The sequence below is a fragment of the Podarcis cretensis genome (genome assembly GCF_951804945.1).
Source record: "Podarcis cretensis genome assembly, chromosome: Z".
In the NCBI taxonomy this organism is placed as follows: Eukaryota; Metazoa; Chordata; class Lepidosauria; order Squamata; family Lacertidae; genus Podarcis; species Podarcis cretensis.
Genome location: NC_137184.1, coordinates 43,350,520 through 43,362,929, shown reverse-complemented (window position 1 = coordinate 43,362,929; position 12,410 = coordinate 43,350,520). Strand labels below are relative to the sequence as shown.

The window sequence follows — 12,410 nt, the reverse complement described above, 5'->3', positions numbered from 1 at the left end:
TGTGCTCCACATGGAGCAGATTTGTTGCAGACCCTACTTGCCTTTTTGATATCTGCTAGAAAGAGGGAGAGTCCGCCATGTGTGAGGCAAGAGCACAATGTCGACATGGAATGATGTCACTCTACTGCCTGCACTGTACAGAAGGGTTGCAAACATAGTGCCCTCCACATGTTCTGGGACTACAGCTCCAACCAGCATGGTTAATGGTCAGAAACCATGGGAGTTGTAGCTGAACAATATCTAGAAGGAACCACTTTGGCTGTCCCTACCATAAGGATACCATAAGGGATGTGGGTGGCACTGTGGGTTAAACCACAGAGCCTAGGGCTTGCTGATTGGAAGGTTGGCAGTTTGAATCCCCGTGACGGGGTGAGCTCCCATTGCTCGGTCCCTGCTCCTGCCAACCTAGTAGTTCGAAAGCACATCAAAGTGCAAGTAGATAAATAGGTACCGCTCCGGCGGGAAGGTAAACGGCATTTCTGTGCACTGCTCTGGTTTGCCAGAAGCGGCTTAGTCATGCTGGCCACATGACCCGGAAGCTGTACGCTGGCTCCCTCAGCCAATAAAGTGAGATGAGTGCCGCAACCCCGGAGTCGGCCACGACTGGACCTAATGGTCAGGGGTCCCTTTACTTTTGCCTTTACTGTAAGGAAAACATCATTTTCTTCTGCTACATAGATCAATCCATCTCTTCTATATGGTTCTATATGGAAGCATCTCTTCTATATGGTTCTCAGTTTATTCCTAACCATTCACATCCATGTGTATAATGCACCCAGGAATCTTGAATAATTCTGTTGGATGTGAAAACAGGAGTGGAAATTCCTGCATGTTTGTTAGATGTTAAGAGGTACAATCATGCCAGCAAATACAAGTGGTGTTTGCTTATCATTGTTTAGTCCACAAACATTATGTAAATACTGATGCCATTTACTGCATCATTTTTTGACATTTTCTTTCCACTGAAATTACCTATTTAAATATCAAGGATTGGAAACAGCACCATCTGTGATGAACCCAGATTGGGAAAGAAATCACTGCCTTTCGGAATTTAGATAAATCCCAGTAAGGGCATGTCAAAACACAAAATGGCTGCCATATCCAAGACTGAACCACATTGTGGTGTTGGATATCCTTCTTCAGCGATGTGCAAGGAGAAAACCTATTTGCACCTTTTCTGTATTTGGAATAGAGAAAAGCATGGGTGGTAAATTCTGGAATCCAATGCGATGTGGACCTGCTTAAGAGGGGTGCTCAGTGAAAGGGAAACTGAGCCAGTATAAATAGGAGCTGCCCAGTGTTATGGGTGGAGGGGGGCTGCATTAATTTTGTGCTCACAGATAGCAGCAGCCCAACCTGAGTGCAGGTCCACACAGCCTGACAGTGGCCATGGCACTCAGCAAGGGCTACGCTGCACAGTTTAAACAAGAATACATGCCATACATACATTTTCCCTGCCATAAAACAGTCAGAATTGGGACTCCAGCACCATTTCAGGCAAGGGATCTCACTTGACCCCATTTTACTTCATTAGAACTCAACTGCCTTATCAGGAACATCTTCATTCCTTCATTCATAGCTAGCCAATCACAGAGAAGATCCACTTTACACAACAGTGGAGTCTACAGGTGAAAATTATTATTAACAGGCTCTGCAAAGCATGGCATCTGCAAAATCTGAGCTAAAATCTCTGCAAACCTCAGCTATTTGACTCCCTGTGGAGGTGGTAATGGAGGCCACAAGCCTTAAGTAAACTACGGTAAGGGAAAGTATCAATCAACAATATTGTCCAATATTGCCACAATGTTAGCCTATGGGGAAACTTAATAAATTCACTAAAAATCAGCCATTTAATCAATTCTCTTTGTTCCAGTGGTGCTTTGCTCCTCTTGGGAAGGGGAAGGGGAGGGAACAGGAACTATGATGTGGGCGGCTATCAGTCCACCATGGTCCATATACGTGTGTGTGTGCGTGTAATTATTAAATGTTCTGTTTTACAATTTTGAATACTCATTTAAACATCCTTAAAGTATCAGTGACTTCCCTTCTTCTCTTTCCATGGTTCATTTTGCATACCATAAATCCCTGCATATTTTACATAAACTAAACCATTCAGTTTAGTTATTTACACTGTTGAATTTAATGGCAGATGAAAGTGATGGACTATATGGAACCGGTGGAAATGACTGGCAGAATCTGAGACCAAGGTGAAGAGTCGGTGGAAGAAGATTGGAAAAAATTTAAAGTTTATCTACAGAAACATTGCAAAATTAAGGAATGTTAGAAGGATGTTGGAATGAAGTAATGTGGTTTTAGCAGAAATGATTTAAAGGATTAGGTAAAAATGGATTTGTTAATTGGTGAAAGACGAGAATGTAAAATTACAGTATATTAAGATAAATTAATAGGATAAAAACAAAGCTGGAAAGGATTTGCTGAAATATCTAACTGAACTAGAATACAAAAAAGGGAGGTGTGAGGAGGTCAAGGAAATAAGCAAAGGAAAGAAAGTTATGTAAAGGTTTGATCTGTGGTTTTTTTTTAAAAAAATGCTTGTATTTTTTCTGTCTTTTTTATTTTTCTCTTTTCTCTTTTTTCTTTTTTTCTCTTTGTAATCTTTAAAAGTTGAATAAATATTATTTTTAAAAAAATAAAAAAGAAGAAAAAAATACACTGTTGAGTTTATCTTAATGCTGCCAGCGTTTTCAAGTGTACACAATTTCCCCCATATATTCAATAAACATTTTCCAATCTTCTTTAAACATATGTTCTTCTTGCTCTCTTATTCTATGTGTTTTTTAAAATATAATTTTTATTAGTTTTTGCACATATTTTCCAACATAACAACTCAAAAACAACATAACAAATCTTTGGCTATCACGGCCTAAGACTTCCTTCAATCCCTTCTAGCAGTTTTCTAAATTCCTTTCTGATTTTGCATTTTGTTACTATACTTATTACTATAAATCAAATATTACTTCTACTATTTTTAATTATTTTCACAATAATTTGTAAAGTCCTCCTTACAAAACTTCCTGTAACCCTACAAGCAATGTCAGATAATTACAATTGTCTTTCAGATACAACACAAATCTCTTCCAGTCCTTCAGGAAAATCTGGTCCTGCTGGTTCTGAATTTTCCCTGTTAGTCCCACCAGCTCGGCAGAGTCCATCAAATTTGTTTGCCACTCTTCCTTTGTTGGCATTTCCTCCTGCTTCCACCGTTGGGTGAATAGTATTCTTGCTGCAGTGGTCACATATAAAAACAATTTTGTATTATTCTTATGAATTTCTGTACCTACCATACCAAGTAAAGAGCTTCTGGGGGTTTTTGGAAATGTATATTTCAACATTTTAAAAATCTCATTATACATCATTTCCCAGAAGTCTTTCACTTTTTTACATTCCCACCACATATGGTAAAGCGTGCCCTCCTTTTCTTTACATTTCCAACATTTATTATTTGTTTTGTATATTTTGGCTAGTTTCACCGGTGTTATATACTATCTGAACATCATTTTCATTATATTTTCCTTTAATGCACTGAAGGCAGTAAAGTTTACTCCCTCTTTCCATAATCTCCCCCAGTCCTCTATTGGTATAGTATGCCCTATGTCTTTAGCCCAAAATCTTTTGACTACATTCTTCCAGTTACATTTTTCTATTCTAGTTACATCTTCTAGTGTAAGAAAACACTTTTTAGAAAGATACAAAAAGGCGATACATTTGATAAGTCAACAGTTGCATTCCTCAGCTACATTCTTTAGTGGCATTACAGCGATACATCCATACAGATGTGCAAGATACAAGTAAAACAATACATTCTTTTGTTAGCATAGAAATACGTAACACTGAGAGGTTCATTTATTAACTCCCCTCTCTGATCATGGCTTCTCTTATGACAATTCCCCTCTCTGGGGCTTAATTTTTTTGAGGGGGTAAAATTATTGCCTCACATTCATGGACACATATTCTCCCTCACCCAGTTGATACATGGGTATAACCTCAGGTAGTGTATGGGCAGTTTGTAAGGGTGCAAGAATGGGAGTGCTGTGAGTGGGTGTGCGGAGGACTGTCATAAGGGTTGGAAAACATTGTGTACAGCAGCACAAGAAGATAAAGGAGATGATTAGGAAAGCAAATATAGATAGAATGCCTCTTGCTAATTTGCGTAGCCAAGAGGTTTGAGGCAGCCATGACCAAGGATCCCAGTCAGAAAGACCTTCTTGAGGGATCTTTTGAAGGGAATCAGCTAGGGTGTCTATGGAATCGAGGTGTCCGGTAATGTTAAGGTTCTGATCTGATACGGAAGAACAACACATGGTCCCTATTAATTTGCATACGCCTCCTTGAGACAATAATAAATAGTCTAGAGAAAGATGATTTTGAATCGTCATCTGACGCACCTTTGTGAGCTCAGTAAGGACGGAATGGGGGGTAGCTTCCGAGCCCTTCATAAATTGTAAAAGGACATCGGTGAGTCTGAGGAGGTCTAAATGATTTGAGAAAGCTCCATAAGCTGGGAGGAGGGCTTGAAGCCACGTCTCCCCATTTGGTTTAGGTCGTGGCCGTGTTGTGGGTGTTTCCCAAGCAGCCATCTGGTGGTGATAGGGTTACTCGAAACCCTGAATGAATGTGACCGAGGAAACAGGACCCCTGCATGTGAATTCTAATCCACGTATAGCCTCCCTGCCCACAGACCCAAAACAAGCCTCCCGGGGGGTTTTCTATGTGTCCTGTGCAGAAGGCATTTATGAGATCTGGCAAGGGTGGTTCTTGTGTGAAGGGAGTCAGTACTGCAGTCAAGGCAGAGATGAGGGAATGAGTGGGTGTGAAAGTGGTTGTGAACCATTGTGGCGAGTCCCTTGGCGTCGGTGCGAATGGTGACAGTACAGGTGCTGGATCCTATGTGGTCTCCAGTTCCCGAGAACTCCTTGCACACAGGTCCAATAGTCCGACCACTCAGGTAGATTTTTTGGGCACTGGGTTTCAGGAAAGTAAGATTGCACTGTAAAAGGTAAGTGGATCTGTATTGATCTAACGTGAAGGGTGTGCTTATGAAAGGCACCCCTTCTTCAATTTGTGACAGAGTGTGGGCACAAATCCAGCACTGAGAAAGGTTGGTGGTTTGCACAACCTTCTGTAGAAGTTGTACTTACGCATTTCCTTGCCATGCTGATAGTCTGTGGGACTGGGGCAGAGGGGTTATCTCTGGGAGTTTGACATGTCTCGGGGCTGTTTCTATGGGGTGGAGAGGATCCTGAGATTTGAGGAGTTTAAAATCATTTGCTATACCTCCACACCGCTGCAGCCCCTCTGGATCCCATTCCAAAACCTTCCCTCCACCCATGGGATGTAACCAGCCCTTGAGGTATGCCTTTCCCACCCAGTCAGGGTTTGTGCACAAATCCCATACACAATAGAATCTCCGGACACAGATACCTTGAATAATGGAGGTAGTTGTCAGGTCACTGCAATAAAATCCATAAGTCCAGTGTTCATGGTACATGGAATCTGTGTAACTTTCCCAGAGTCCCTTCCGATTTTGGATGGTTCATATTGTCTGATAACTTTTCCCCATTGGGTTTGGATGTAAGTTCCATTATGACAGATCAGGTGGTTCCATGAGTCCTCGAGGGTGTAGAAGGCTCATCCCAAGATGGCATAAGAGGCAGTTCTGACAGTTAGTTCCCAGGCTTGGGTGTTCTTCAGTTGTGGTCGGAAAGCATGGGGGAGTAGAGTCCTGGTGCCTGGCAGACAGAAGTGGAAATCTCCGAGGGTGTTGAGGTCCTTGGTGTCAGCAAGATCCCGGTCAAGGTAGAAGTGTTCAATAGGAGTGTCCCCACACTGGAGCCCTGGTGGAATACGGGTGGCAACTGGAACTAGGACAGAGATTCGATGCAGGGATGCCAGGCAGGCAGCTCTCAAGGAATGCATGACGATTTACCTGAAAAAGAAAAAGACAGACAACACAAAAGGGAGGGGGCGACAAGAGGGAGGGGGGGTTATCCTGAGTCGGAGTGGGGTTTTTTCTCCTTCCGGAACTGCATTCTGATGGGAGGGTGGTCGGGGTCTTCTGGGTAGGATCGATAAGTATCCTCAAAAGCCACTTTACTTCAGGACTCTTCCCAGGTCCCTCTCCAGTTGCTAGTGGACTACGATTACCCCCTGCTGTCATCATTAGGGAGGTTTTCATTGTCGGTTGCAGTCATATCCGATGGTGGGTCAGGGTTTGTGTCAAGGGAAGTCGGAGGATTGGACATCTTGCAGAAAGTATAATGGAGCCACACATTCCTTTCTGACACCTTAATTGCAGTGGGTATCATAAGAAGAACCTGAAAGGGACCCTCCCATGACAGTTCAAGGGTGTCCTTCCTGACGGACTTGACAAGGACCCAATTTCCCGGTTGAAAAGCATGGGCATCTACATCCAGAGGAACATTTTGACCTGCCTCGCCTCGGCATACTGGTGCAATTCTTTGAGATGCCTCTGCAGCTGTGTGACATAAGTAGTTAGCTCATTCTCTCCCACATCAAGTTCAAAAATTGGGAGTTGGGTAGTGTGAGTAGGGGATGGGCCCCCAAACAAAAGTTCATAAGGGGAAAGTTTCAAGGATCCCCTTGGCTGATTCCTGATGTTGTGTAACACAAGGGGAAGGGCATTAATACACTTGAGTCCTGTTGCTGCACATATTTTCCCCAATTTATTTATTTTTTTAGTCCATTCATACGTTCAGTTTGTCCTGAGGACAGGGGATGATATGGCATGTGCAGTTGCCATTTGATACTGAATGCCCTTGCCACAGCCTGTATTACTTCTGCAGTAAAATGAGAACCAAGATCGCTATCCAAGCGTCTACGCACCCCATACCTTGGGATAATTTCTTGCATTAGGAGAGTGCCACAGTTTGTGCAGTTGCATGTTTATAAGGGTACGCCTCCGGCCAAAAAGTCAGCTGATCTGTGATGACAAGTATATGTTTGTAACCCAAACATTTAGGCAGTTCTGCAAAGTCCAACTGTAGACTCACAAAGGGAAGGAAAGCCCATGGTCTGGAGCCAGGGGGTTTTCAGGGTTCCCTTTTTGAATTGTAGCTGGCGCAAATAGTACAGTTCTTTGAAACAGCTTTGGCATATTGGTGAGCGCCTGGGGCATACCAGTGTCTGAGAAGGCTATCAGCCAGCCTATTTGCCCCCCAATGTGTGCATTGGTGTAGAACACATAAATGTTTGGGAACCCATGCTTTTGGCATTATGAGGCGGTCGTCAGGAAGGGTCCTAACCAGGCCATTTTTGTGCCCCCACAGGTCCTGCCATTTTTTAATTTTTTCACCCTGGGCAGTGTTATACATTTGTGTGAAATCAATGTCTGAAGGAGCTACGATAGCTTGAAATTCATTCTGGGCTGCAGGGAAACTGCGGTTTGTTGAGCCGCTGAGTCGGCAAGGTGGTTTCCGACAGAAATAAAATCAGTTCCATTAGTGTGAGTCTTGCAATGAATTACGGAAATGGCTTTAGGGAGGTGTATTGCATCCATGAGTCATTTCACAAGAGGGGCATGAGAGATCTGGGTTCCTGCGGCTGTCAGAAATCCCCTTTGTTTCCATAATATCCCAGTGGCATGGACCAAACCAAAACAGTATTTGGAGTCTGTATATATATTAATGTGTTTCCCCTCACTCAGTTCACATGCTCTTATTAGGGTGATTAATTCAGCCGCTTGTGCCCTGTACCTGGAATTTATGGGTGCTGCTTCCAACACATGCTTGTGGGTGACTACAGAATATCCTGTTTTGCATACTCCTAAATTTGTTTTTGAACTCCCATCTGTGAATATGGCGAGATCAAGGTCCTTTAAAGGAAGGTAGTCTAAGTCCTCCCAGGGGTTTTCAGCCAATCTGACGGCTTGGGTACAGTCATGATGGGGGTTGCCGTCTTCAGGAAGTGGAAGAAGGGTAGAGGGATTGAGGGTATTAACCCTTTTGATACGGACATTTGAGGGGGTCAGCAGGGCAGCTTCGTATTGGCTAACATTGCTGAAATGTTGGCAGCCGTGTAAATTTAGCAAGGTGGCTACCGAATGGGGGACATTTAGGATGAGTTCTTGGTTCTGTACGATTTCTAGAGCTCTCTCCACCAATTCGGCTGCTGCTGCTATTGCTCTCAGACAGCCTACTGTCCCCTTTACAACGCTTTCTAGCTGGATAATATAGTAGGCAACTGGTCTCTCTCATCCCCGGAAGGTTTGGGTTAGAACACCTGAAGCTACCCCTCTCTGTTCATGGACAAACAGGGAAAAGGGGAGGAGGTAGTCAGAGAGTCCCAGAGCAGGCACTGATCTCAGTTCACCTTTTATGGTCTCAAAGTTTGTGCGGCACTCTTTATTCCATCTAAGGGGTTCTGGTTCATCTTTATTTGTCATTTGTACCAGCGGTTTTGTTAGTTCACCATACATAGCGCTGGCTTTTACTTTTATACCACAGTTGGGGTTTTATCCCCTCTTTTCCAGGAAACACAATAAATATCCCACAGTAGACTCAGTGTGGACACTCTGAGGATTAGTACTGTGACACACCACCGTTTGTCTCGCCTTGACTTACTAGGCTGGCACAGTTGTTGGCCTTCCTGGCTACCAAGCTAACAGTGCGGTCAATGAGCTCAACCCCCCCCCCCCAGTCATTAAATCAGCCGGGGAGCCCACAGCAAGCTCCTGCCTCTTACAATCTAAACTCAGAGTTCCCTACTGGACGCTTGCACAGGAACAACAGAAAGGAAATGAATCAGACATCCTTGCGTTCTCTGGCTCATAGGTCATCTCTAACAAAGATCGCCATGGCAGAGGTGTGCCTGTGCCTGGGAGTTATAATTTTGGAATTATAGTTTGGTTCAGAAGTAAGTGTGCGACCTTTTCAGGACACCCTCCGAGAGACTAGGTGGGCAAATAGAATTAAAGGGGAAGAGACACACAAGATCCTCCTCTGGGCAACTCCAATTGATTCAGGTCTGTGGTGAAAATTAGGTGATGGAAAAGGGGGGGAGGAGAGAAAGTTTAGATTTTGAAGGAAAGAAAGGAAGAGTTAAAGAATTTTGGTTGCTGTGGTTTACAGAACCCACTACCCGTGTTTCCTACTTATACTCACTTTGCAAGTGTGCTGTCCCTCTTCCCTCAGGGAGCTTCCGATTTTGAAGACAGGAATGCTGAGGAGAGAAAAACCAGAAAGAACCCCCCAAAAAAACAGCTGGCTAGATCACCGCTGCTTTTTCTTGGTTGGTCCCGCTGAGGAACCCAGTTAGAGCCGGGATTCAAGGTCTGCCAGGGAAAGATAAGCCCCCCCCCCCTGCAAGAGGCTGTGTGCGCTTGGGCTCTTAGTCCTTGACACCCCAAAATCCCAGTAAAACCGATTCTCCTGGCTGGCTTGCCAAAAATGAAATAAATATTATTGCTTCCCCAAGGGGGTCCTAGCCTCGTAAGGAGGACCAGACCTTCGTAAGGAGCACAGTTGTGGAGGCTCCATACCAGTTGGGAAATGGCAGAGACCACACCAGGATTGGTGAAAAAGCAAAGTTTGATCTTTATTTTCAAAGAACAGAAGACTGTTGCAACAGGGTTCCTACACACGTAACAGAAGGACAGAGTGAGAACCTTGAACAAAGAAAGGAACATTTCTAAATTTGTCTGGCAGGGCAAAAAGCCCAGAATTAAATTTAAGATACTTACGGATGCGAAAGATAGAGGGGGATTTGCCCTGCCGGACCTTAAGTTATATTATGAAGCAGCAGCTTTTTGCTGGCTGAAGGAATGGCTACTTCTTGAAAACACGGACATTCTAGATTTGGAAGGGTATGATAATGTGTTTGGATGGCATGCGTATTTGTGGTATGGTAAGGTTAAGGTACATAAGGAATTTAAAAACCATATTGTCAGAAAAGCATTATTTAATGTCTGGATTAAATATAAAGATGTGTTGGAGAACAAAACCCCAAGGTGGTTATCGCCAATGGAGGCAAAGGCCATGAAAAGACTTAACATGGAGACTAACTGGCCAAGGTATTGGGAAATTTTGGAGCAGGAGGGTGATAAACTGAAATTGCAGAGTTATAAAAAACTCAAAGATAAGGTGTGGGATTGGCTACATTACTTTCAAGTAAGAGAGGCCTATAATTTAGATAAAAAGATTGGCTTCCAGGTGGAAAAATCAAAACTAGAAACTGAATTGCTAGAACCCAATGCTAAGATATTATCAAGAATGTACAATCTGCTGTTGAAATGGAATACTGTGGATGAGACAGTGAAATCTACTATGATTAAATGGGCACAAGATGTTGGACATAACATTATGTTTGCTGACTGGGAACAGTTATGGACCACCAGAATTAAATTTACGGCATGTAATGCCTTAAGGGAGAATATGATGAAAATGATGTATAGGTGGTACATGACCCCAGTCAAGCTTGCTAAAATTTACCATTTGCCCGATAATAAATGCTGGAAATGTAAAGAAACTGAAGGTACATTCTTCCACCTTTGATGGACATGCCCAAGGATTAAGGCTTTCTGGGAGATGATTTATAATGAAATTAAAAAGGTATTTAAATATACTTTCTTGAAGAAACCAGAGGCCTTTCTCCTGGGCATGGTCGGCCAATTGGTGCCAAAGAAGGATAGAACTTTCTTTTTGTATGCCACAGCAGCAGCAAGAATTCTTGTTGCAAAGCATTGGAAGACACAAGATCTACCCACCTTGGAAGAATGGCAGATGCAAGTAATGGACTACATGGAAATGGCAGAAATGACTGGCAGAATACGAGATCAAGGAGAAGAGCAGGTGGAAGAAGATTGGAAGAAGTTTAAAAACTACTTACAAAAACATTGCAAAATTTTTGAATGTTGAAGACACTGAAATGAAAAGAAGAGGTTCAAGTGATTAAGATAAATAAAAAATATGAAAGAAGGGATAGATATTGGATGAAAATTTGAATAATATAATATCTGAAGGAACTTTTAAAGGATAAAATTAATATAAATGAATTTGCTAAATTAAATTTGAAGTGGAATACAAGAAAGGAGGGCGGGTGGAAGTCAAGAAAATAAGGCTATGAAGGATATGAATTTGAAAAGAGTGTTCTTTTTCTTTCTTTTTTCTTTCTTTTCTTTTCTATGTTAAGTGTTTGCACTTTGTATTTTTTGTATTTTTGTGGTTTTTGTTTTTTTTTCTTGTGTTTTTTCCTATTTATTGTTTTATAATCTTTTTATTGTGGAAATCTAATAAAAGATTATATATATTAAAAAGAGAACCTTGAACAAAGGAACTGCCTTTACTTAAATACCTTTTCATTTCCATACAGATCAATGTACAGAAAAATGACAGAAATGGCGTGAAGAGAGGAATAACATAAGGTAAGTGGGATGTTGTAAGATCTTGGGTGGTGTTAATGCAGATGTTGTCCACTTTGAGGTTGGGAACAAAAGGTGTTGAATGGTTTTTCCTCTTCAGCGGATCTAGACTAACAGATCTGTTTTTGCTTCATTTTCAAGAAGGAATTCCAGAGTTTTTGGGGTGATCGGTATGCAGATTAAATGGCTGGATATGTGGGAAACGGTTACACTGGGCAACAATTTTTTACTTTTTGAATGTTGTCTAGATTTCTACAATTGATTTAGGGTATTTTTGCACTGCTGAATCACGAAATGGCATCCGTTTCTCTCCATCAGGTCAGGTTTTTGTGCTATGTTGATTTGAAAAAAATCAGATCTTGTGACAAAATTGATTACATTCTTGTGGCATTATCAGCTGATTTTTGTCAACACATATCATCCTAAATATGTTTTTAAGAGAAAAAAAATGTTTTTCCAACAACATATATTGATTACCTGATAGAAACATCGATTACTGTAAACTGAATGGTGAGCATTGATAAAGGTAAGTACACGTAAATTGCATGTTGCTTCACCATTTTTCAAACTTCAGGGCTTGAACTTCCGTTTCTTGGAACTCCTGGAATGCTCAGCGGCAGGGAGGTCTCTCTTCAGAGTCCAACAGTAGTCAGCCATCATGACTGCGTCCCAGTGACCCTGATACCTGGTCTCCATCTCTTTCATGTCCTGATGGAATCTCTCCCCCTGCTTGTCACTCATTGAACCCAGGTTCTCAGGAAACTGGTCCATATGTGAAAATAGGTAGTGCATCTTGACGCTCATGTTGCAGCCCAGGTTTCTGAAAGCAGCATGTTGTTGACAAGTTCTGCGTAGTTTCTGGCCTTATTGTTGCCAAGAAAGTTCTTCACTACCAGAACAAATGCCTTCCACGCTTCCAGTTCCACTTCGTTCATTGAGTTTCCGAACTCTGGATCTCTGATGAGCTGACGAATCTGAGGACCATCAAAGATGCCAGCTTTCAACTTCTCCATGG

At 42.3% G+C, this 12,410-nt stretch overlaps 1 long non-coding RNA gene across 1 annotated transcript; it reads right to left on the bottom strand.

Moving 5' to 3' along the window:
- Positions 1 to 9,548: 9,548 nt before the first annotated feature.
- On the bottom strand, positions 9,549 to 11,598 carry LOC307207761. Its single transcript, XR_013834827.1, has 2 exons — positions 11,297 to 11,598; positions 9,549 to 9,643 (listed from the first exon to the last, which is right to left on the bottom strand). It is a non-coding gene; the product is annotated as an uncharacterized lncRNA (long non-coding RNA).
- Positions 11,599 to 12,410: the final 812 nt, after the last annotated feature.